The 23,441-nt window shown below is 36.3% G+C and overlaps 1 protein-coding gene across 6 annotated transcripts in view; it reads right to left on the reverse strand.

Moving 5' to 3' along the window:
• RFX3 (regulatory factor X3) overlaps positions 1-22,552 on the reverse strand; it is a 289,898-nt gene extending 267,346 nt beyond the window's left edge. For 5 of the 6 annotated variants that reach the window (XM_061201235.1, XM_061201234.1, XM_061201231.1 and 2 more), the window contains exon 1: positions 22,326-22,552. The gene's annotated coding sequence lies outside the window, so the exon portion shown is untranslated. Of the gene's footprint in view, positions 1-21,927; positions 21,970-22,325 lie in introns of those variants that run through there. The other variant, XM_061201233.1, reaches the window with a different exon arrangement.
• Between the last annotated feature and the right edge of the window lie 889 nt (positions 22,553-23,441).

Here is a 23,441-nt window from a genome sequence, read left to right on the forward strand (position 1 = left end):
AAAACATTAAAACACACACTACATATATATACAAAGGGTAGTCAATAAAGTCATTAAAGTCAGCTTCTACTTATGAGAATACCATTCACAGGGCCTGTGTCAGGCAAATGTGTTAATTATAAAGCAGTTATTTAACAGTTGGTCAATTACTAGTATGTATTACATAATGCCAGAAGAATCTGCTCTGAAAGAATCAAAGTTCTAAACTGGCTACGTTAATATTTAGGATCCTGTCAGGCACTATTAACTAAAAGGCAATGGGGCAAAATAAAGAATAAAATTTTTTTTAAATGAGGATAGATATTTTAGTAGGAGTGTTGTTTACTGGGGTCTTGTGTCTTTAAAGTTACAAAGCTGCAATAATTATAAAATGTGGCTTCATTACAAGAAACCAGGAGCATGTAGGTACAGAGAATCATGTATTTATGGAATTTGGCCTCTCTTTTGCACATTCCAGTTTGCTTGGATTTGCAACACCCTGTCACACTTCATTCATTTCCACATACCACCCCCCACCAAAATCAAAGATCCTCAACAAAAGTTGCTGAATAAAACTGAATTCTGAATTTTTAAAAATTTCATAAGCATGTATCAAGAATTATAGGCTCTTTAGTAAATCACATCTAGGGTTGGTAGCCAATGTCTCACAGGTTAGAATTCTTTTTAGTAGTCATACCTTACTAATTATAAAGAGAAAAAAAATCATTATGAGAGCTCTAAATATATGGCTCTTCCTGCTTCTACCAGCTCCTTCCTACTGACAGAATACTTCCCAAAATATGTTTTTTCAAAATTTTTCTATAATTTGTTTAGCCAAGGTCAAAAGGATGTTGATGAACAAAGGAAGAGTTTTTTTAATATTAAAATCTGTAACAGGAATGTGATACAACACCTGATTGGAAGGGTGCTATCAGTTAAAAACTTGTTTTAAAGCCTCTTAAAAACTTTTACTTTTTAACTACTACTACTCACTTTTACCATTTAAAAACTTGAAAAAAGGTATTGAATAAATGGAAAAAAAGTAACTGGATCGACTGAATTTTGAAATACATAATTGAGGATAATGAAAAAAGCATCTTGAAGTACATTCTAGAAATCTGAGGGACAATTTCAGTTGCATCATATTAGAAATGCCAAAAACCTCAAAGACATATATTTCACAATTTTTTTGTGAAAGCAAATACATAGAAAATCTTTAGAAAACAATAAAAGAAACCATCTTTATAAAGAGATAAATGTTACTTTCTCACAAAGCACTAACAAACTGTCTTTGTAGAGTCTATGCTAAATTTGGAAGATAATATTTAATTCCAACTCAAAATCTGAGACCAGAAATATGAAAGTTCACAATTCAAAATTTTAAATGATACTTGTCTGGAAACTAACCTTTATTCTTTGCATGATTTTTTTTTTCATCCATCCCTCTATTCCCGGGAGGTGGGGAGATGACACAACACGGCCAAGCAGAGTAAAGGACTGGCAGTCTGAGCACAAGCCCGACTCAGCTGTGTTGGATCTCTTTCCATAGGTAAAGAGTGAGGGGAACAATAATGGAGTATTTGGGGAGTGAGGGGGTATAGCTGAAATAAGATTAACCACAAGCTAACCATTAAAGCACAGAGATGGATACACAGGAATTCATTTCATTATTTCATCATACAGTTCTATTTTTGTATATCTTTAAATTTTCCCTTAATGAAAAAGCTAGGGGGGAAAATATGAGGGCAGACTTGCTCTCCGAAGTTGTTTATATAGCTCACATATTTTTTCATAAACACGGTGATGGTACAAAAAAGTGGTGATACTAAATTTGGCTTCTTTAATTTTTTAATTTATATTTTCAATGGCAAAAATAGCAGGTACTCAAGTTCAATAAACTCTGGACTACAGGTTGCTAAAATGTGGTAACATCTGACTCACTTCAGACACAAAAAATGCCGGGGCAAATTTTCAAGTATAATCACTTAACCAGCCTTCAAGGAGGAAACCACGATTAGAAATAAATATTATATATATAGTTACATAAATTCAAACAGAGAAATGTAGTTAAAGATTCCACAGCAATTTCTACTTCCTTAAACATGTTAAAAACATACCCATATTATATATATTACATATTTTGTACCTTTTTTTAGTATTCCAATACAGTACAATACCCTCAAATACTGTCAAACTGTACATTTCATAATGGATGACAGGCACATAGTGTTGAATATGTGACACTGAATTGAAATGGAAAATACAATTTTGACATTAGTACACTGAAAACCTCATTCTAAAAATATCAGCATGACAATCTATTTGTCAAAATAACAGAATTCAAGACCTCCACTGCCTCCATTAGAAACTTTTATTTATCTAAATAATCTCTCACTTGTCTTTTTGCATATACAAAATTTTACAAGAAAATTCAATTCATAAATCCATGATAAGTTACGATTAAAGATGACTAGATAATGATAGATATCTATCCTATATAAACAATGACATTCTAGTTTCACATCTAAGACACTGAAGGGCATTCTAATCACAGAAACCACCAAATGCAAAGATTCTTTCTCCAGTTTAAATCAGCCATATAAGCAAACTGAGAGCATAACCAACAAACCAGCAGTTCGGCTAGTGTAATTTCTATTTGTCTATTAATTATGACTTTTTTTACTTTTAACACTTCATGCATGCATCAATTCTTTCCAATTTTTTAGGATATATTTTAGTGATAGTTACAGGTGTTTCAGAAGAACCTCTAACTTGTAAGCAGGTAGGGTGAACTTGAAGAAATGAATATCCCCTCTCTTCTCAAAAAAACAAAAACACAAAACTAAGCTAAAAGTTTTCGAAAGAGATTCTTAATCTGCCTATTTCCTTATAGAAAACCATAGTTTTAGTCAATACACTTCAAAAGAATATATAAATGAAAAGGCTCTATGTTCAAAGGCATATAAAAATGATAAAAGGCAGCAAAGAGAAAGGCAGAAAGAAAAATAAGGACAGATGTAAACAATTAGGACTCTTTAGTACAGAAGGACGGGTAGCACCAATCAAGGCATCAATATAAATACATAAACCCACATTTGAAGAAATATACAAAACTCACCTCTGTCAGACTTTGTTCAAATGTCACCTTCTCTTTAAGTTCTTCCTAATTATCCTATTTAAAATTACAATTTCCTCCACCCTCATCACCTACACTCTCTATACCCCTTCTTTCTTTATTTTTCTCCATAGCATTTATAACCATCTATTATAATACTCATTTACTTTCTCTCTCCCTCATCTCCAATTGTTTCAATGTAAACTCCTCTAGAGCAGAGACCTGATCAATTTTGTTCACTGCTGTATCCTCCACAGCATTCCACTGCTTGGCCCGTATTGTAGATGCCAATATTTGCTCAATAAATAATTGAAGATTATTACAAAAAGTAATAACGAACTTGTACACCTAAACTGATTCTAGAAATTGAAGGGAATCCCCTAAGTCTGAAGAGAGGTCAAGATGACTTCATAACTGGTAGTAAATTCACCAAACTTCACCTCAAGAGATGGTACAGAATGAAAATACATTGATTTTAAAAAGACCTTATGCAATCTTCAGAAAGAAAAACAGAGCTGGAGGAATCAGGCTCCCTGACTTCAGACTATACTACAAAGCTACAGTAATCAAGACAGTATGGTACTGGCACAAAAACAGAAATATAGATCAATGGAACAGGATAGAAAGCCCAGAGATAAACCAGGCACATACGGTCACCTTATCTTTGATAAAGGAGGCAAGAATATACAATGGAGAAAAGACAGCCTCTTCTATAAGTGGTGCTGGGAAAACTGGACAGCTACATGTAAAAGAATGAAATTAGAACACTCCCTAACACCATACACAAAAATAAACTCAAAATGGATTAAAGACCTAAATGTAAGGCCAGACACTATAAAAGTCTTAGAGGAAAACATAGGCAGAACACTCCATGACATAAATCACAGCAAGATCCTTTTTGACCCACCTCCTAGAGAAATGGAAATAAAAACAAAAATAAACAAATGGGACCTAATGAAACTTAAAACTTTTGCACAGCAAAGGAAACCATAAGCAAGACGAAAAGACAACCCTCATAATGGGAGAAAATATTTGCAAATGAAGCAACTGACAAAGGATTAACCTCCAAAATATACAATCAGCTCATGCAACTCAATATCAAAAAAACAAACAACCCAATCCAAAAATCGGCAGAAGACCTAAATAGACATTTCTCCAAAGAAGATATACAGATTGCCAACAAACACATGAAAGGGTGCTCAACTTCACTAAGTATTAGAGAAATGCAAATCAAAACTACAGTGAGGTACCACCTCACACCGGTCAGAATGGCCATCATCAAAAAATCTACAAACAATAAATGCTGAAGAGGGTGTGCAGAAAAGGGAACCCTCTTGCACTGTTGGTGGGAATGTAAATTGATACAGCCACTATGGAGAACAGTATGGAGGTTCCTCAAAAAACTAAAAATAGAACTACCATATGACCCAGCAATCCCACTACTGGGCATATACCCTGAGAAAACCATAATTCAAAAAGTCATGTACCACAATGTTCACTGCAGCTCGATTTACAGTAGCCAGGACATGGAAGCAACCTAAGTGTCCATAGACAGATGAATGGATAAAGAAGATGTGGCACATATATACAATGGAATATTACTCAGCCATAAAAAGAAACGAAATTGAGTTACTGGTAGTGAGGTGGATGGACCTAGAGTCTGTTATACAGAGTGAAGTAAGTCAGAAAGAGAAAAACAAATACTGTATGTTAACACATATATATGGAATCTAGAAAAAAAAAAAAAAGGTTCTGAAGAACCTAGGGGCAGGACAGGAATAAAGACACAGACATAGAGAATGGACTTAGGACATGGGGAGGGGGAAGGGTAAGCTGGGACGAAGTGAGAGAGTGGCATGGACGTATATACACTACCAAACGTAAAATAGATAGCTAGTGGGAAGCAGCTGCATAGCACAGGGAGATCAGCTCAGTGCTTTGTGCCCACCTAAAGGAATGGGATAGGGAGGGTGGGAGGGAGACACAAGAGGGAGGAGATATGGGGATGTATGTATATGCATAGCTGATTCATTTTGTTATAAAGCAAAAACTAACACACCATTGTAAAGCAATTATACTCCAATAAAGATGTTTAAAAAATTTTTTTAAATAAATAAATAAGAGCTTATGGATTTATGGATGACAGCGCCATATTAAAAAAAAAAACATTCTTCAGGGTAAAGTCTCTGTAGTAGACATCAAAGCAAGTTCTACCTTTCCATAGTGCAACCCTTGGTGGAATAGCACAAGTGCAACCACAGATCTGACTACTGTAACAATTCCACTCTGATACCACCAAGTGCCTTGGTATAATCTTGGAACTCATGCCCTAATTCTGCACTTTGTGGACATCCCAGTAGGAACAGTGAAGGTAGGCAACAAAAGGAGAAACTAAAGAGTTTGGGGGTATCTGAAGTAGCCCCCCCAAAAAGTTCTCATAATGCCCCCCATGTCTCTCCCATATTAAGTAGCATTAGGAATTTCCACACTCTGCCACAACCAGAAAATAGGAAGAAGGTACTGAATCCTAAAAGGGACTCTCCAAGTTCTGAAATTAAGAAATTAGTCTTGTCAGACACTAAGGAAATTCCAGGCAAGTCTGAAATTTCATACACACACACACACACACACACACACGTGTGTGTGTGTGTGTATAAAATGCATATACAGATACAGAGTTAGGTAACAAAATGTCATTTGAAAGGTAAGAGGAAAACAGTCCCTGATTAGGTCAGCCCAAATCTCCTCCCTGCTAGATGATGCTAATTTGAAGAAATATCAAAAACTCATGAAATCATTTAATTCATTCCATTAAATCCATTTTAAAAAACAGGAAGTTAAAAAATCCATTTGGAATAATAGAACTGCATTGCTCAAATGGTCATTATAAAATCAGGGCTAGACAAAGTTATAAAATGGTTAAATGTGTTTTCTATAATTTGATTAGAGATAAACAATCTGAGGCTTAATCAATAATTATTCATTGATTGCTTCTACTAGGAAAGGCCACTGGGTTTTGTGCTGAGTTCAAAAACCTATTGTGTAGTCATTTGCCCTTTGGAAGCTTACAAACAATTTGGAAAGATCAAACATTTACAGCCATAAATCTAAATCACAATTAGCTATCAATAGCTGTGTTAATAAGAAATTCATTAAAAGTAAACCCATCAAGTTAGGGACCACTCTAAGTTTAGGAGAGATGAATTTAAGCAGGGTGGGGAACACATTTTAAATAGAATAAACGATGAGACCCAAGTAATAGAGAAGAGAAAGGACAAGGCAGAATTCAGGTGACTATAGAGAAGTAACAGCAACTGCCACTGACTAAGCACTTGGATGTCAGACACAGTTCTATTTGCCTATGTCATCTAATCTAATTTTTTGAAACAGTATTTTAAGTAATCTGCCTAAGGTTAAACTACTAATCAGTAGCAGAACTGGAATTCAAACCCAGGGTTGTTCATTCTGAAGTTCATGCTTTTAATCAATTACACAATATCAAAAGCCAGGCTGGCCAGAAAAGAGAAGTTACAGAGCAGAATGGTGAAATATAAATTTGAAAATGTACCCTAGACTATAAGCTTCCTAACAACAAAGGCTATGGTCACTCAATAAATATTTCTTAAATAATTCTGATGAATAGGCAATAAGGAATCCTGAAAGATGGTGACCCCTAAAACATAAAACTCTGGGCTATTTGAAAACATCCAAAGTACCTTCTTTTTAGAGGATTCTATTAATCCATATTTAGAAACAGTTTTAGTAAAAATGTATCCAGATTATAAATTCATAAGATATTAAGACCACACACCATGTTTTAGATTCTTCCTCTTTATACCCAACAAATACAGCAGTCTAGTATTTAGTAACTGGTAACTCAACCTCTATATTCAAACCTCAGTTTAGGCTTCCGAGTATTTAGCATTTTCTTTTCATCTGAATTATTTGTATTTTCTGTTCCATTTTATGGGCCAGTAGGTGTGTTGGCAAATCAGGAATATAGTTAAGTCTAAAAGTAAATGATTCAGATCCCTCCACACCCACGCCCAAAAACAAAACCCCTTTTCTTTAGTTAACAAAAAGCAAAATTGATTTAATGCACTGCATTCTGATTCTCTCTTAATTCTCATTAAATTAAAAAAAAAAACCATTAAGATTGGGACTTCCCTGGTGGTACAGTGGTTAAGAATCCATCTTCCAGTGCGGGGGACGCCGGTCCGATCCCTGGTCGGGGAACTAAGATCCCACATGCCCTGGGGCAACTAAGCCCTCGCGTGCCACAACTACTGAGCCCGCACGCTCTGGATGGAGCCCGTGCACCACAACCAGAGAGAAGCCCGTGCGCCGCAACGAAAGATCCTGCATGCCACAACTAAGACCCGTCACAGGCAAATAAATAAAACACAAACAAACAAACAAAAATTAAGATTAAGAATGAGTAACTTCTAGGCAAAAATGCAAGAGCTAACTAATATTTCATCATACCTTTGTTTATCATAGTTCCTTTTTTATTGAAGGTGAGGAGAAATCCAAGGGGAACAGTTTTACAAGAAAGGTTTGTCCATGGGGATTTACCTTGTTAAGAGCGAAAGACAAATGGTTTTCCCCTATAGGAAACCTACTCTTGTTTTACATAAATGTATCCTTTGGTACCACAAATGAAGCTGGTCAGAGCATCAGATTACTGCTAGAAAGTTCAGTTATTTGTCATTTTCTTGGTCTCTCTGAGGTGGATTATTTCAAATAATCAACAGGGTTAGTGCTCAAATGATAAAGGTCATCTTTATCACAAAACAGGATACCAAAAGTAAGTTCAAGCATGACCTCATAGGTTTACTTCCAATTCTAACACACACAGAGAAAAATAAGACAAAATCTTGGTAATTACTTATTCCTGCCACAGTCTCATACTATTAATCAGTAAACAATATATCCTTCCAAAAGCTCAGATTAAGAAAATAAGAAGTCATATAATAGCATGACTGCTGGTATTGCTTCTGGTTGCTATGGAATAAAGGGCAGTCCCTTCACATTCTCATTCGTTGGTTCTCTTACTTAAGAGTGCTGCAGCACCTTTAAATCCCAGCCAGGCAAGTCTCAGCTTGTATGACCAATATCAGCTGCCAGTAATTTTACTTTCGCTCCTCAAGAGAGTGACCTACAGGAACAAATATTTCAATTTTTATAATTAAAAATTCAATGAATTTTTACAACAATCTTTAGGATGATTAGAATCATCCTTACCCTCATCAAATTATTACATATTATCACTAACACCCAGCAAGGGAAAATACGAACGATAGGGATTACAAATCTACTATTTTCTTTTTTTTAAAAAAAACAAGCAAGTATGGTACTTCCCCTTAACGTACAGCCTATTTAAAATTTTGGGAAAAAATTTTTAATTGCATTTCTATATCATTTTAAAATAAAGCAATTAAATAATGACCTATATACAAAAATTATAGTTGGAAGATGATAAAAATAAAAATATTTATTGAAATACTGAATACAGAATTATAAAACTTTACTTTTTCTAGGAAAAATATGGAGCTCAAACTCTAGCTAAAATAAGCAAGTAGAGTGAATACTTACGGCAGCACATTTGCGCTGCCTGCCTTCAAGGAAAGGTTTTCACCAGCTATGATATATACCATAAGAACACTGGTCGAGGAGTGAGGAGCCTAGGGCTCAACAGCCCCAGCTCTGATAAATGTTATATGTCCAAGTCACTTAACCTCCGTTTTCTTTCACATAAATGGGGGTTGGGGGAGTTAAACGAGATAACCTCCAAAGTCTGTTCCAACTTAAAAATTCTGTTTCTAAAATAAAACATCCTAATTATGTCTCTACTGGAATCTATATATTTGCGCCATTTGGAAGCATGTTTAACTCTAGCAACAGACCTTTTTACCTCTTTAATCTCTACTCCAGCATCCTGGCTACCCCTTTTGGTCAGCTGTGCAGATCAGACATAGTAAAGGGGCAGAAGAATATGGCCGTAGAATAGTTAAGTAGAAACGGAGAAAGGCTGAAGTTGGGCCCCTAAGGAAAGAAGACACTCACTATAGGTGGCTTGAGGCTCCAGCTCCAGCTTCAGACTCAAAAGCTTAGCTGCCATGCAAACAGGGTCAGGTTCTAAAATACAAGTCAATTCTTTGATAAAGCTTTCCTTCACATGGTGTTCTTCCAAATTAGAACATTAAGTTGTTTGTTATTGGGGAGTTACTCCAATACAGAATAAGTAGAGCAATATAATCTACCCACAAACAAATTAAAAGAATGATGTACAAAATATTAATCCCTTTCACCTCTGGGAGGTATATATCAAGACACTTGTTTTCCTGCATCCTGCAAACAAGGGCTGCAACCCTTGTGCTTGATCCCTTTTTTAATGATAGGTCAGATTTCAAGTAGAAGACCCTGGAAATTACTAAACAAAAGACTTGACCAATAAATGAGAACAAACTTCCTGATTTACAAATGCTGTGCTGAGAAGAAACAACATGAAGATCAACCACTCTTAAATACTTTGTTTTAAATATAATGTAAGCACTGTTTCAAGGCTACATTGAGTCTGTTCTTAACATTAGACTTAATTTTTTCAGAACAATGTAGAACAAAATAGGATTCAAGTTTATTTCAATAAACAAATTATTTCAAATTATATAGCTTTAATAACAACAGAACGTAATAATCCTTAGGTCTGTGTGATGGACACATGAGGGTTCACTATACTATTCTATATTCTTCACTGTTAGTTTTAAAAGTTTTTAAAAAAGAAAGTTTTAAGAATATATACATTTATGGTACACAGTTTTTCACTATATATTGGCTTCCCATATGTAAACTGCTTTAGATATCAGATAAGCTAATCAGATATTCTAATTGAATATATTAACTTCCTATACTAATATATAACTTTGTAACAATAAAATAATTACAAGAAAACTCTGATACAACATCTCAGTTTAATTCTTTTCTATATACAACATTAATAGTGAAATCCCATACAATAATAGTCAAAGGTCTCAGAGCTTTATCGTAGATATTTCAGACAAAAAAAGTAATGTAGTGTCTATAAGAGACATAAGTATAATCTGTTTCTCAGCTTCCCCTATTCGTTAAAATCAAGTAAGGCAAAAAAGTAAATGATTATTCACCCAACAAATTATCTCACCATTCATACTTTGATTTATCCATCTCACCTTATTTTTAATCTTTATTTCAAAATTTTCTAATTTCATCTAACTGCATTTTCAATGTCTCCTCCTATCCTTTGTTTTTACCCTTCTTGATTCCTAAATATCATCTCCATCATTTCTGCCTTCTAAAATTTGAAATCTTAAAAAATACGTCCACATAGCTGAGAATATATAATTTCGTATCAAATACCTAATTTCTCTCTTTTCTTTCAAAATAATCCTTAAAACCCAATAGAAAGCTGAGCCATTTCAGGATTCCTAAATTAACCAAAATAGTACTGGCACTAAATACACATTGATATAAATCCTTTAATTCCTCATTCAAAAGTAAAGCTAAAGAACAATGATGTAAAACTACAAGCTTATAGACTAACATATCCAATTATTTCTTATGTCTCTGCTAGAACGTTTTTGAATAAAATATTAGAAATAATGTTATTAATTGTAGTGGTAATATTACTAAGTATGCTTAATATGGCAAACTGAATTTCTTATGTAGACCCTAACATCACCCTTCTTTTTCTCTAACCATTATTCGTACTCTAATTTTTCCAACTATATGATCCTGCCCCAATTTACCCTCATCTTACCCCATTCCTTCAGATTAAGGTGTTGTTCTAGGCATGCGGTGTCATCTGTTAGCATTCTTTCTAAGGTTTGTAAACCAGAGGGTAAGCTGGAGCTTCCAAAGCTCACGGACAATGCATTACACAAGACTGTGCTACAGGATTTAGGAAATTCCAGACAGCTGTGTAAATTAATAAAAATGCAATATCATAGAGAGGTTTATATTATCCAAGAAAGATGTCTTTATTTTAAAGTTTATCAAGGACAGCATGACTGCAGGTGAGTGACATATCAGGATCACTATAATGACCTCCTCCCACAAATGACTTTGATCTTCGTCTCCATTCCATGGTCACTGGCATTTCTAACAAGACCAGTAAATACTCAAGTAAATCTAACCCAATCAAAATATTAAAATACATCACCTCCCAATTTCAAAGATAAAACCCACTTACTTCCAAACCACATGGCTCTCAAACCTCTGGTGAAATATAAATCCACATCTATTATACAGCGCCACTCATTCAACATTATTTAAAAGGTTTTAAATTTCAAAACTCGGCAGACTTCTAAAAATAAAGGCATAGATCAAATGTTGATCCAGCAGCACAATATCTTAACCTACTATAATCAGAATTACAATTTTTGCCTTTAATAACTTAATTCAATTTCAGCGTTCATGGCCTTTGTTAACTAAAGGTAGCCTCTAAGTATCACCGTACAATGTGAGGCACCATTAAAAATTGTTCCCCAAATCACAGGAAGGTCATTCAAAGAACTTAAGTCAAACATTTCCCCTAATTTTCTTTGCCTCAACAAAATAGCACTGGAGTAGCTCCTAGATATGTACAACGTGGAAACCAGTGAGCAAAAGCAGTGTTGACAGAAGTTCTGAAGTACCAATTAAAATGACTTTGTAAAGGTCTATGCACAAACACACACATATACACAAAACACTATATATAAGATAAAATCCATTTTTCTTAATATAAGTACACCCTAAAAATATAAAGTGACTTTTTAAACAAAATATGTTTTGAAATGTCCTTTAGAAGCATGCAATGTGATTATGTTACATGATCGAAACAAAGAATCTAACTTTATCTGGTGCCTGTATATCAATATTTCATGTTGGGCTTTCATCGTGGCACATCAAAATATGCATATTGTATATTTAGGATGGTAAAAGTGATTTTCAGATCACTAATATAATATCTTTTCATGTGTTTTTTTTAATGACCCTTATGCTGACACTTCATTAAAACTCATCTCCAAGATTGTCATCAGATATAACCAGATGTCAATCAGTGAAAGCCTGATGTGACAGATTACACTCTTTGGTGCTTTAAAATGTCAGCCTCAATAGGAATAGGGGAAAAACCTAGGTTCTATTGCAAAAAAATATATCCACAAAACAATCCACCCAAAGCAAAATGTAGAGAGGTGGATTTAAAGCATCATTTCTGTTATCTAGCACACAAACTAGATTTTCTCACTACTGTCTTCTACCTTTCTAAATCTGTGCATGACTAAATCACAATATAGGCTCTTCAAAAGAGAAAGATATTATTGCACACCAATATACTAAGGGATAGACATATACAGATACAGTCAATATTTAGGAGAAAAGGAATCACAGACAAATATGAAGTAATAAAATGCCTATCCTCACAAAAGTGTGTGTACTCTGCATAATACTACAACAGGAAAGGAAATAGATCTGGAAGACACACTGGATCACCTGAGTCATTTCTGTTTCTCCCCTCCCCATGCCCTGCAATCCCCACCCCAACCTCTATTTCCACCAAAACGTCACAGTCCAGGAAAACAAACTGGATAGAGTATGCAATGCACGAGTATTCAACAATGGAAACAGGATATGATTTCTAAATGTATCTCCCTCTTCCTGCCCCTCTCCAGCAACCCTCCCTCACCACCCCCAAAACTAAAGCATGGAAGAAAGAAATTTAAGTGACTAGCAAAGGGTTTCTAAAATGGTTTTGCACATTAAGATAAACTATGCTGATTGAGACTGAAGAGGGCCAGATGCATTTTTAAGGATGATAGTTTTATACTGAAATGTATAAAGCCAGCAATCATTCAGATCTGTAGTTCAGAAACTTGAATACGATTCTATCAATAAAAATAGCATTCAAAAATAATTTTAAAAGCAACAATTACAATCTATTAATCTTTCATACACTCCTTATTAAACTGGTAAAAGAGGTGAGGTGAGATAGAGCAGAATATAAGACTTATCTTGAACTAATGCAAAAATACTTCCTTTCACAGCATGCAATCCTCTAAAATCTTGTTAAGTGCACTTGTCAAATTAACATTAAAGTACTGAGCAAAGTACGTCAGACAGAGAAAGACAAATACCACAAGATATTGCTTATATGTGGAATCTAAAAACAATGGTACAAATGAACTCATTTACAAAACAGAAATAGAGCCACCAATGTAGAAAACAAACTTATGGTTACCAGTGGGGAAAAGGAGGGGGGGTAAATTGGGAGATTGGGATTGACATATACACACTACTATATATAAAACAGATAACTAATAACGACCTACTGTATAGCACAGGGAACTCTACTCAATATTCTGTAATGACCTATATGGGAAAAGAATCTAAAAAAGAGTGGATATATGCGTAACTGATTCACTCTACTGTACACCTGAAACTAACACATCATTGTAAATCAACTATACTCCAGTAAAAATTTTTTTAAAGTTATGAAAATGCATACCTCTTGACCAAAAGACACAATTTTTCTGCCACCAAACCTAAATTTTAAAAATGCTATCCAAGTATAAACAATATTCAGAAAAATGAAAAGCAGCAATTATTGCCAATGGAAAAATACAAAAGAATACTAGTGTGGAAGATGGCAATGCTCCCCACAGCAGGGCCCCAAAGTAGTCCAAAAGCCCTCAGAATTTGCCCGGACTCCTTGACAGGATTTTAGGTCTTTTCAAAACTAGCTGAATAGCATGAAGGGAAGAAAAAAGTCAAGGCTTTAATAACTGGGGAAGAAATGTTGAAAAATGAGATCAACAGAAATTAAATTAATTTTTCTTGCTTCTAATGAGAGACAGAGAGACAGAGAGACAGAGAGAGGAGAGGAGCTCGCAGAGGCTTGGGTTCCTCGCCACCCCACCCCGCTTTCTCTGTTAATTTGTCTATCCACATACTTGGGAAATTATGTCCTGTTTTAAATACCTCATTGGGGAGCAACAGGCAGAAGCCCCAACTGTCAGACACTTGTCTGGCACACAGACATAGAGGAGCTGGCACAGCAGGAGCTCAAGCTGTGAGACTCAGCTAATTCCTCTGTGGGTGAGAACATCAGGGCACTTGGCCGTAGCTCCCTACAGGGGCCACTGAAATGGTGGAAGCTTCTGAGACTGTGACATAGGTATGGCCATTATGCTAGACCCAGGCCCTGGGTTTTCCTTCTTTGTTGTTCTTATCAGAAGAAACAATAGGCAAGCAAGATGCCATCAGTAAAGGAAACACCAATTCCAGGCTCCATGTTATTGGCATGTTTCCCTTTTTCCACACCAATCTCACCATGGAATCATAGACTATTAGTGCAGGAAAGGGCTTTAGCGACCACATAGCACTACTGTTTCATTTTACAAATGGAGAAACTGAGACCTAGGAGGTTTAAGTGACTAGCCTAAGGTTTTTCACTTAGTGGCAGACTGAGTACCAGAACAGAAGCTTTTTTTCTCCTCTTTACTCTCCTTTGGCTGGCACTTTTGAAGACCTTTATTTCTTAGCCTAGTCACCCTCTCTCTTTTCTCCTTCCACATCACCTCTCCATTTAGGTCTCCTCTCAACAACTAATGTACTTTCATTTTCAGGCCAGCTGCCTCACTCTTAGCTTTCCTGGGCTCAGCTCCTATTATCCCTTGCCCATTTTTGCCTAAACAGGAAGACCTCTGGTAATCTTGACCAGGCACTGTAAAGTAAAGGCAAGCAATACTGACTGGGTATTACAGCTTCTAATAAAAGTAGTGAGAAAGAAGAATCCAGGAGTTAAAAGTCAGCAATGGGCAGGCACATGTGACTGCGCAAACACAATATTTTGGGACTAGACAAGAGATTGAACCTCAAGTGCTCAGCCAGAGGCCAGTACAGAGCCAGGACTAGGAGGGGAAACTCGTGGAGCATAATTATGCTCAGCTTACATCATTAGTGGAACAAGGGTATGTACTTGTTCATGAGGGCAGTCAGATGGATAGAAATTGTAAGAAGATAATGGATGATTAAAAACGGTAAGAATGATATATAACCTTACCACCTAGTAAGTCACATTTCCTAGCCTTTTTCCAAAAGTTCCCTTTAAAATATGTGCCAGATTCACTGGAGAAAGGAAGCAGAGGAGATGGTTGAGCTGAGAGTCTGCATACTTTTTATGTTGGGACTAATTATCTATAAAAATAATGTAAAAGGAATCATATAATTAATTGAACATTTAACAGGAGTAGGAGGATGGGAGCAGGTAAGATGAGGGAGACAGGCAAAAAGCCTGTACAATACACAATGCTTCAGCAAAAAAGATGACACACGGTATCAGATAAATTTTCAATTGTAATGTATAAACCACATTTCCACTTTGAGAAAGATCGGGCTATTTAGATCACTGTAAAATGAGAAAAACATTTCATTCTTAGTCAAAATGCTTAGACAAATAGAAATATAGCAAATTACTGAATAGTAACTTTAGATATAGCAGTCAACTAAAATGATTCTTTCAACATCTTTAATGCCCTAACAAAGGGAACCAAAGGCGTTATTTTTCCACTATTATTTCATATTTTGTTTTACTGAATAACATTCTTGAGGTTACTTTATACCTCAAGATTGGGGTTGGCAAATTCTTCTAAAATTACTTATTGCTACAGGTAAACAAATGGTGACCTCACATTTTTCTGTTAGTAAAATAACGATTCTAAGCAGTGCATATAAATTGGAATAATTCCTTGATGAACTCACCTTTATACAACTATTGTCATTATTATATATTAATGACTGCATTTTGTATAAAGTTTATAAATAGGGCTCAAAATGTTTTCAAATGAATTCATGTATAATAGATGTGAAAAGGAAAATATCAATTGGACAATGAAATGGACAATGGGAAGTGTTAAGAGTTTATGAAATATTACATCATTAATTCTCAGTCTGAGATCCCTAGACCAGGAGAGTTATCCAAACATAAAAAGAATCCGTTACAATAAGGCTGCAAAATAAAACTAAAACATAACTTTGGGCTAGCACCCTATTAATTCAGTGTAATAACAAGACTGGTTATCAAATGGTAATCCAAACCTACGGTTGATAGCTTCATGTCTTTGATTTATTTTTAAAAGGGTGGAAGAGGGAATAATTATTTAATGAGTGTAGATCAGTGGGCAAAATCTTTCAAAACTTAGGACCCACTGGGAAGTAGATGGCCAGAAGTGTATTAAAAGGATTCTTAGATAGCAAAAAAATTAGACTGGGTATCTTCTCAGTATTCCCTAAGAACCAACATGTATTGAGCATGTATTCCATGTCAAATACTGAGCAAAGCACATTACATGAATTAGCTCCTTTACTCTTCACAAAACTCCATAAGGCAGATTAAGGCTGATCTATTTTTCAGATGAGAAAACTGAGGCTAAATGAAGCTAAACAGCCTGTCCAAGATTCCATAGCTAATAACATTATCTAAAATCTGAGTCCAAAGCCTGTGTTTTTAACCAATATACTTATCCTCAATCTATTTAAAAAACAAAACACATACCTATTTGATACTCTAAATACATTCCAATTTTTTAACTGATTCATTTTCATTAAATACATTTTGTTGTTTGATGTGATATATAAAATGTCAAATATAAAGGTTTTGAAACAATGTCATACACTTTAAATTCTTAGTGGCATAAATTAATTAGTTTATGTTAATGAATTGGTAGGATCACATTTTTAAGGAAAAATGCCTAACCTATTTTAACAAGGCTAATACTTAAAAATATTATTATTCTCTATTGATGTTTTGGATTCTTTGTGGCATGTCTTATAAAGGTACTTTTAAAAAATATATTTTGCTGATTGTACTTAAATGTGGGATGACAGTATACATAAATCCATTATCTAGAGGAAAAAAAAGTTTATTTGATATAACTATATCTTTCTAAGCTTACTTGAGGCAGATACTGACTACCACTGCTTCAGTATTTGTCCTTTAGAGTATATATGTGCTGCTGAGGAAGTAAAGTCAATGATGCAAGAAGAACCCAAAAGAGTGAATTGAATAGTTCTCCTAAAAAAAAGATCTCTATGAACAAATATTCAGATACAGAAAGCAATATATGATCACTTCCAGTTTAGAAGTATAAGGCACAGAGGAAAGTGGAGAATCTAAAACTTTTCAGTAAATAAAGCCAAGTTAAATATTCAAACCAGACTATTCTAACAGCATGAAGTGGGGATCAAATTCTCCAATTTCTGTTATTATTGTTGTTGACTTAATTAGCCTGATAACTATTATTACCATTTATACTTTTGAGAGTTTTAGATTATACCATAAAAAGCATACCACTAATTATGCCATATATAAATGTTATAAGGATATACAATATACTGATATGTGCAACAATGCCAAATTTATGAAGTACAAAGCCATACTGCCAAAACAGTATGATTTTCAAGTTAAACTAAATTTTTTACATACAGATTAAAATACCTGCATAAGAAGATGATAAATGTATATGCCTACAGGATGAATGCTGACATTCAGATTATGCCAAAGATACCAATCTTGATATTGTTTTATGCTGTGCTGATATATATTAGTACACAGAAAGATAGGCTTTGATATAAAGCTTCCAATTAAGACAGTATATTAAATTGAAACTCCATAGAAATAAGGCTATTATATGCTTGAATGCATATGTAATTAAATTTTTTTTCTTTAAATAAAAGTTCTAATCATTTCACATTCTTAGTGATAATAATCTCTTGTTGCAAACAGCACAGCACCCTCTGGTGCATCTGTTGTAAGATGTATAAGATTTCCACCAAAAAAGGATAGAATCCGAGTAAAAATGAACCTTAGAAATCAATAGGTTGATACTCTTTTATTTACTCCAGTACATATTTTTAAACACTAATGCCTGAAAACAATTTTCACTTAAAAACAGCACTAAAAACTTTAGAGTAACAATAGAAGGAGATAAGGAAAATCTTTTCATTTGAAAATATTTAAAATAACCAACAAAAACAACACTGGTTCTCAACATTTATCATTTAAATTAAAATAATGCTGCCCCCCCCAAAATTCAAGTATGGGATGGCAAAAGTTAACTTGTCATGTTAACCAAATTTCACTTTATTCAAATCTACCTTGGCTTTTTGCTTCAGATAAATTGACTAATTGTGTAAAGTGCTCCTGAGTACTTTTCTGGATTCAAAGGGAATTTATCATTGCTTTAAAGAATTTGAAGTGTCTTCTGAAAGGATCTGCAACTTACACAGCTCAAAACTAGAATGATATTCAAAAATAAAAGTTATGCTAACTAAATTAGGAATCAATTTGAATAGTTCAAAACCTTTACTTTAAAAAAAATTAAAAAAATTCTTCCTAGGAAAATGATTAACTCCAAAAGTATATTTTACTAAGGACAAAAGCAAAGGATGCCACCTGCTTTAGACAGCCCTTTTGTGAACCGGTGGAAGTCCCAACACAATGCACTAGAAATGAAAGTGACACCTGTTTAAAGCAGCCATCTGTCCCTAACAAAGCTAGATTTAGTTAAATCCGCTTAATCCTGGATTTCCAAAATATGGGAACACTATGCACCTATGAACAGAGAGGAATTTAAAATCTGTTTTGCAACAGCCACTGAGAAGCCATACCAAAGAGTTAAAAGCAAATGATTCCATTAGGGAAACTAAGTGTTTATTTTTAAAGTAACCAGAAGTAGAGGATTTTTAGCCTAATGCTCAGCCTTAAAAACAAAGGAAGCAAAAAAAATAGCAGACTTTTCATAATTTAAAGGTTTACGTCTTCCAAGACTCTTTTGTAATTTGAAAGCCTCCTTGTTTGGTATTCTCATTTCTTGTAACTCAGGCTCACTAGAAATACAAAATAAAACAAAGTAACATTCCTACTACACTGTTCAGAAAAAAATTTTTTTTAACTCTTCCTACATATCTGATGCTATATCTTCTCTTTTAAACACACACACACACACACACACACATACTATAAAATCTGAGACACAAAGATCATACTCCACCTACTGATTTCTTCAGTTGACAGTTTAGAGGAAAGCACATAAAACATCAACTTTCTCAAGAAAAATGAAACATGTTACCAAAAAGTAACACATATCATCGTTTAAATAATAGATTAAATCTATCTTGATTTACAATTCATTTTTAATTGCTAATTTTTTAATGGTAATTTTTTTACTATTAAATTTGTTTCTGATTTTAAAATTGTTTTGTTTAGCATCAAAGTATATTAAATTTATAAACTATAAATTTTTTATTTCAGTACTTATAAACTATAAACCTTTTATTTGAGTACCTAAGTAGAGTACAAGACTATTTGAATACTGGAGGAATAATACACTATTTTTTAAATTAGGCACAACTACCCCATATAATGAAAACATTGTGGAATGATGCATTTTAGAAATGCATTTTAGTTTACTGTTATACATTTAAATGTACTACATAAATATGCCTATATACCATTTAATGCAATTCATAGGCACAATATTATAAAAAGACTGAGATAGGCATTATGACATACAGTGAATCACAGATATTCAGCTATTTAAAACAAGTTACAAGTAACTCCTATTTCATAATTTTAGCTTTAAAGTTTGGACACTTTTCCGAGTTCGTTTTTTAGTCTAAAAACAAACACAAGAGAATACAAATACATAATATAGGCCCTCCTAGGAAAAATATCTCAGAAAAAAATTGTTACTAAGCATTTATCAGTGTGTTAAATTTTTAAATTTATCATTTGTTAGTATTTCTGGCTATTATTTACTTAATCCGTATGAATAATGTTGACATACTTGAGTCCAAAGCATGTCTAGCAGCAACTTTTATATCACATATGTGCTTTTAAAAATGAATAGGTAATAGAATTCAATTTAAGTTCTGCTCTCAAATCACCTTGTGAGTGAAAATCTGAATTACAGAACACCTGAGATAGTCGTAATGAGTGAAATGCCTCAAAAAAATTCTTGGACACTGCAAGTAAAAATATTAAACCATAAAATTATAGCATATAATCTACTCGACTGAAAATGTATTATGTAAATGGCATAAGGTCTGAAACTGTCTCAAGACAGCAAAACTCCTATTAACTTCAGAGAGTTTATAGGACCCAGCAACTTCACCATCCAAAAGTGTTCAGGCATTTGACACTCATCTGAACAGAAAAAAAAATACAGGTTAGTATTAGAGATTTGCAAGAAACCCAGGTTGGGGAGGGGGGAGGGCAAATATAAAGAAATTTGAGTGCTCTGAGAAAGACTTCTTTCAGAACAAACATCACCGTCATTTAAAATAGCAATCACAAGGAAATGGATTTTAAAAAAGAAAAGATTTTTTTTTAAAACCTCTTATTTTACAAAATATTAGCCTTAATAGCATTACAATTACCCAACCTGCTCACTGACATTCTGAAGAATAATTAATACTGTCATATTATTCACAGGCTGCTCTGTCAGGTAAATCAATATATGTTTGCTGTTAGAAAGAAGACTATTTAAATAAGCATTTAAAAATTCCAAATTGGAAACTTCAATTTGTGCAAATATAATAGTACACTATATTTGTTTTAGCACACATTCATTATCGAAACTCTTTACTGATAATTAATTAAACATTACACTGAAAAATGAACAAATTTACAGGATCTGTAAAACTGGGTTACCTCTAAGAGCCTATAACTTGAGGACTGATAAGTATTCAAATCTACAGAGAAAAATACAGTTTTGAAGGAAAGACCTAAAAAGGAAAGAGTTCTCTCTCTTCAGCAGGTTTAAGTCACTGTCCAAAGAAAACCAAAAAATAAATTTAAAAGACTATGTTAAGAACACACATGCCTAGATCTTAACAACCACAAAGAAAGTGAAATATACACACGTTTCAAGTTGAGAAGCTTCATACATTCTTTATGAACAACTTGACTTCAATTTCAACTCTCAAAGGAAAACGAACAGAGAAGATTAAAAAAAAAACTCTTTAAAGTACCATAACTGTCACAAATAACACTGTAAACTGATTTCTCACAAAGCTTCCTTATGTCCTTTCCCTGTCTGTCACACACAGAGTCTCATAACTACAATGAAAATTGTTAACACTCCACTGTGGGGAAGGAGGTTCATCAAAGTGAAATGGAACCTCACTCGTACCCCTCCCATCTCCACATGAAGGATAAAGCACTGTCAATAACTACTAACCCAAGTATCACAGATGCCCTGCATCCGGATTAAATCACACTCACTCACACACACACACACACACACACACACCGAGAAAGAGAGAGGAGAGAGACTTTTTAAAAAAAGATCTCTTTCCCAATGCAGCAAAGAACCCAGCGAAGAGGCCCCAGGTTTCAGTGTGTGTGCAAGGGGTGTGGGGGGAGAAGAAAGAGGGGGAGGGAAGAGTGCCGAATGGATATTAAGATTGTTTGCAGCACAAAGAAAACACAGTTTTAAAAGAGAAAAAAGAAAACCACGCAGCTGATGATGGTAAAAGAAGAGCAGCTCATTTAGCACAAGGCAAAGAGGGGCAAAAATGAAGGCAAGAGGCAGTGGGAAAAGTTCACCGATGTACGAGGATAAAAATAACAAAACCCATAACAAGGCCCCACAAGTGAACAACAACAACAAAACACCACCTCGTGGGTCCCCCCTTGCACACTCTTGTCTATTTAGGTTTTGAAAGAAACAGGAACCAAGCAGCTTTGAAAAAGAAGAAAATTGAAAGAAAGAAAGAAAGAAAGAAAAAAAAAAAAAACCTTATCTCTTCACCTGACCCTCCTCCTCAGACCCAGACCTAAGGGAGAGCTCCACCGTCCGCAACGCAAAACTGTGGCTCCATCTCCCGCTCGGCTCGCAGCCCCCCGAGCTCCCGCTCCATCCCTGAAGCGCGGCCGCGGAGGGCCGGGGCCGGCGGGCGGGCGGGCGGGCGGGCGACGCGGCGCCCACACCCCCGACCCAGCCGCAGCGCGCACGGTCCATTGTAAACAAGCCCGGGGGACGGAACCCCTCGGCAGCGGCGCCACAGCTGCAGCCCCGGTGTCAGGAGTGAGACCCCCGCACAGCCACACTCGGCTCGCACACACGGACACACACACACACGCACGGACACACGCGTTCACACGCATCCACACGCTCCCACACACATGTAGAGACCGAAGAATATTCACCTTGGCTGTGGATTATTGTGGTGTTGTTGGTGGGTGATGGAGATGGTGGTGGTGGGGAGGAGGAGGAGGAAGAGGAGGAGGAGGAGGAGAGGAGTAGTTGTTGTTGATGGGTAACAGTCGCCAGGACTACGGTGACTATGGCGCTTGATTCACAAGGCAACGGTTGCTATAACTCACAAAAGAGAGAGAGAGGGAGAGAGAGAGGGAGCGAGAGGGAGAGGGAGACACTCACACGGGGAGGGGTGGGGGAGGGAAGAGGGGAGGAGGCGGGCCCGGCTAGCGGCCGGAAGGGGCGGGCTCAGTGCCGTGACTGACAGCCCCCGAACCGGGTTGGGCTGGGCGCGAGGCCGGGGTTCCGAGGAAGGGTTCCGAAGAGACGCGCTAAGTTTGGGAGGGGCTGAGGTCACGCCAGGGTTCCCTCGGAGGTACGGTACTACACGTCCTAGCGAGGCTGGAGGAGGAATTTAGGGCCGTGGTGCGAGGTATACTTTCTGTGAAACGAGAGCTGCCAGTCGCAGCAACCAGCTTAGTGCCCAAAAGCCTCAGAGCCGGGAGAGGGTAACAGCTAACCCATGAGAGGGGGTGTCGAGGGCGATTCCAGACACCTTGGGTAAACGACCAGCTACAGCTGAGGAAGAATCCACTTTGAAGAGTGGCTCCGCCTCCGACCGAAACGTCATTTCCGGGGCGGGGCGGGCGGAGGGTCCCGGATGTGCCGCCGCTCTCTTTTTTTTCTTTTTTCCTTTTCCCCTTGCCCCCGCCCCCACCCGCCCCGTTTCTGAGGCGCCGGTGGTGTTCCAGGTCGTAGTCGTCTGCTGGCTTCTAGCATGCCGAGACGCTTCATGGCGGCAGGCAACGTGCTGGATTGGACGGTCCGCGTCCCGGCCCGCTCCCGCCTCCTGAGGCCGCGACTCGGAGGCGGGCGGGCGGCGGGGTGTGAGCGTGCTGCCTCCGCCGCCATCTTAGAGCAGGCGAGCGCGGGCCGCGTATGGGCAGCGCGCAGGCCTCCCGCGGTCCCGCCGCGGCGTGGCGCGCACCGGGAAGGTCCGAGCTTGTTCGGCCCTCGCTCCGGAGCGAAGAGGCGAAGTCCTGACTCCCTATCTACAGGGCGGGGAG

Source organism: Eubalaena glacialis, chromosome 9 (assembly GCF_028564815.1).
Source record: "Eubalaena glacialis isolate mEubGla1 chromosome 9, mEubGla1.1.hap2.+ XY, whole genome shotgun sequence".
NCBI lineage: Eukaryota > Metazoa > Chordata > Mammalia > Artiodactyla > Balaenidae > Eubalaena > Eubalaena glacialis.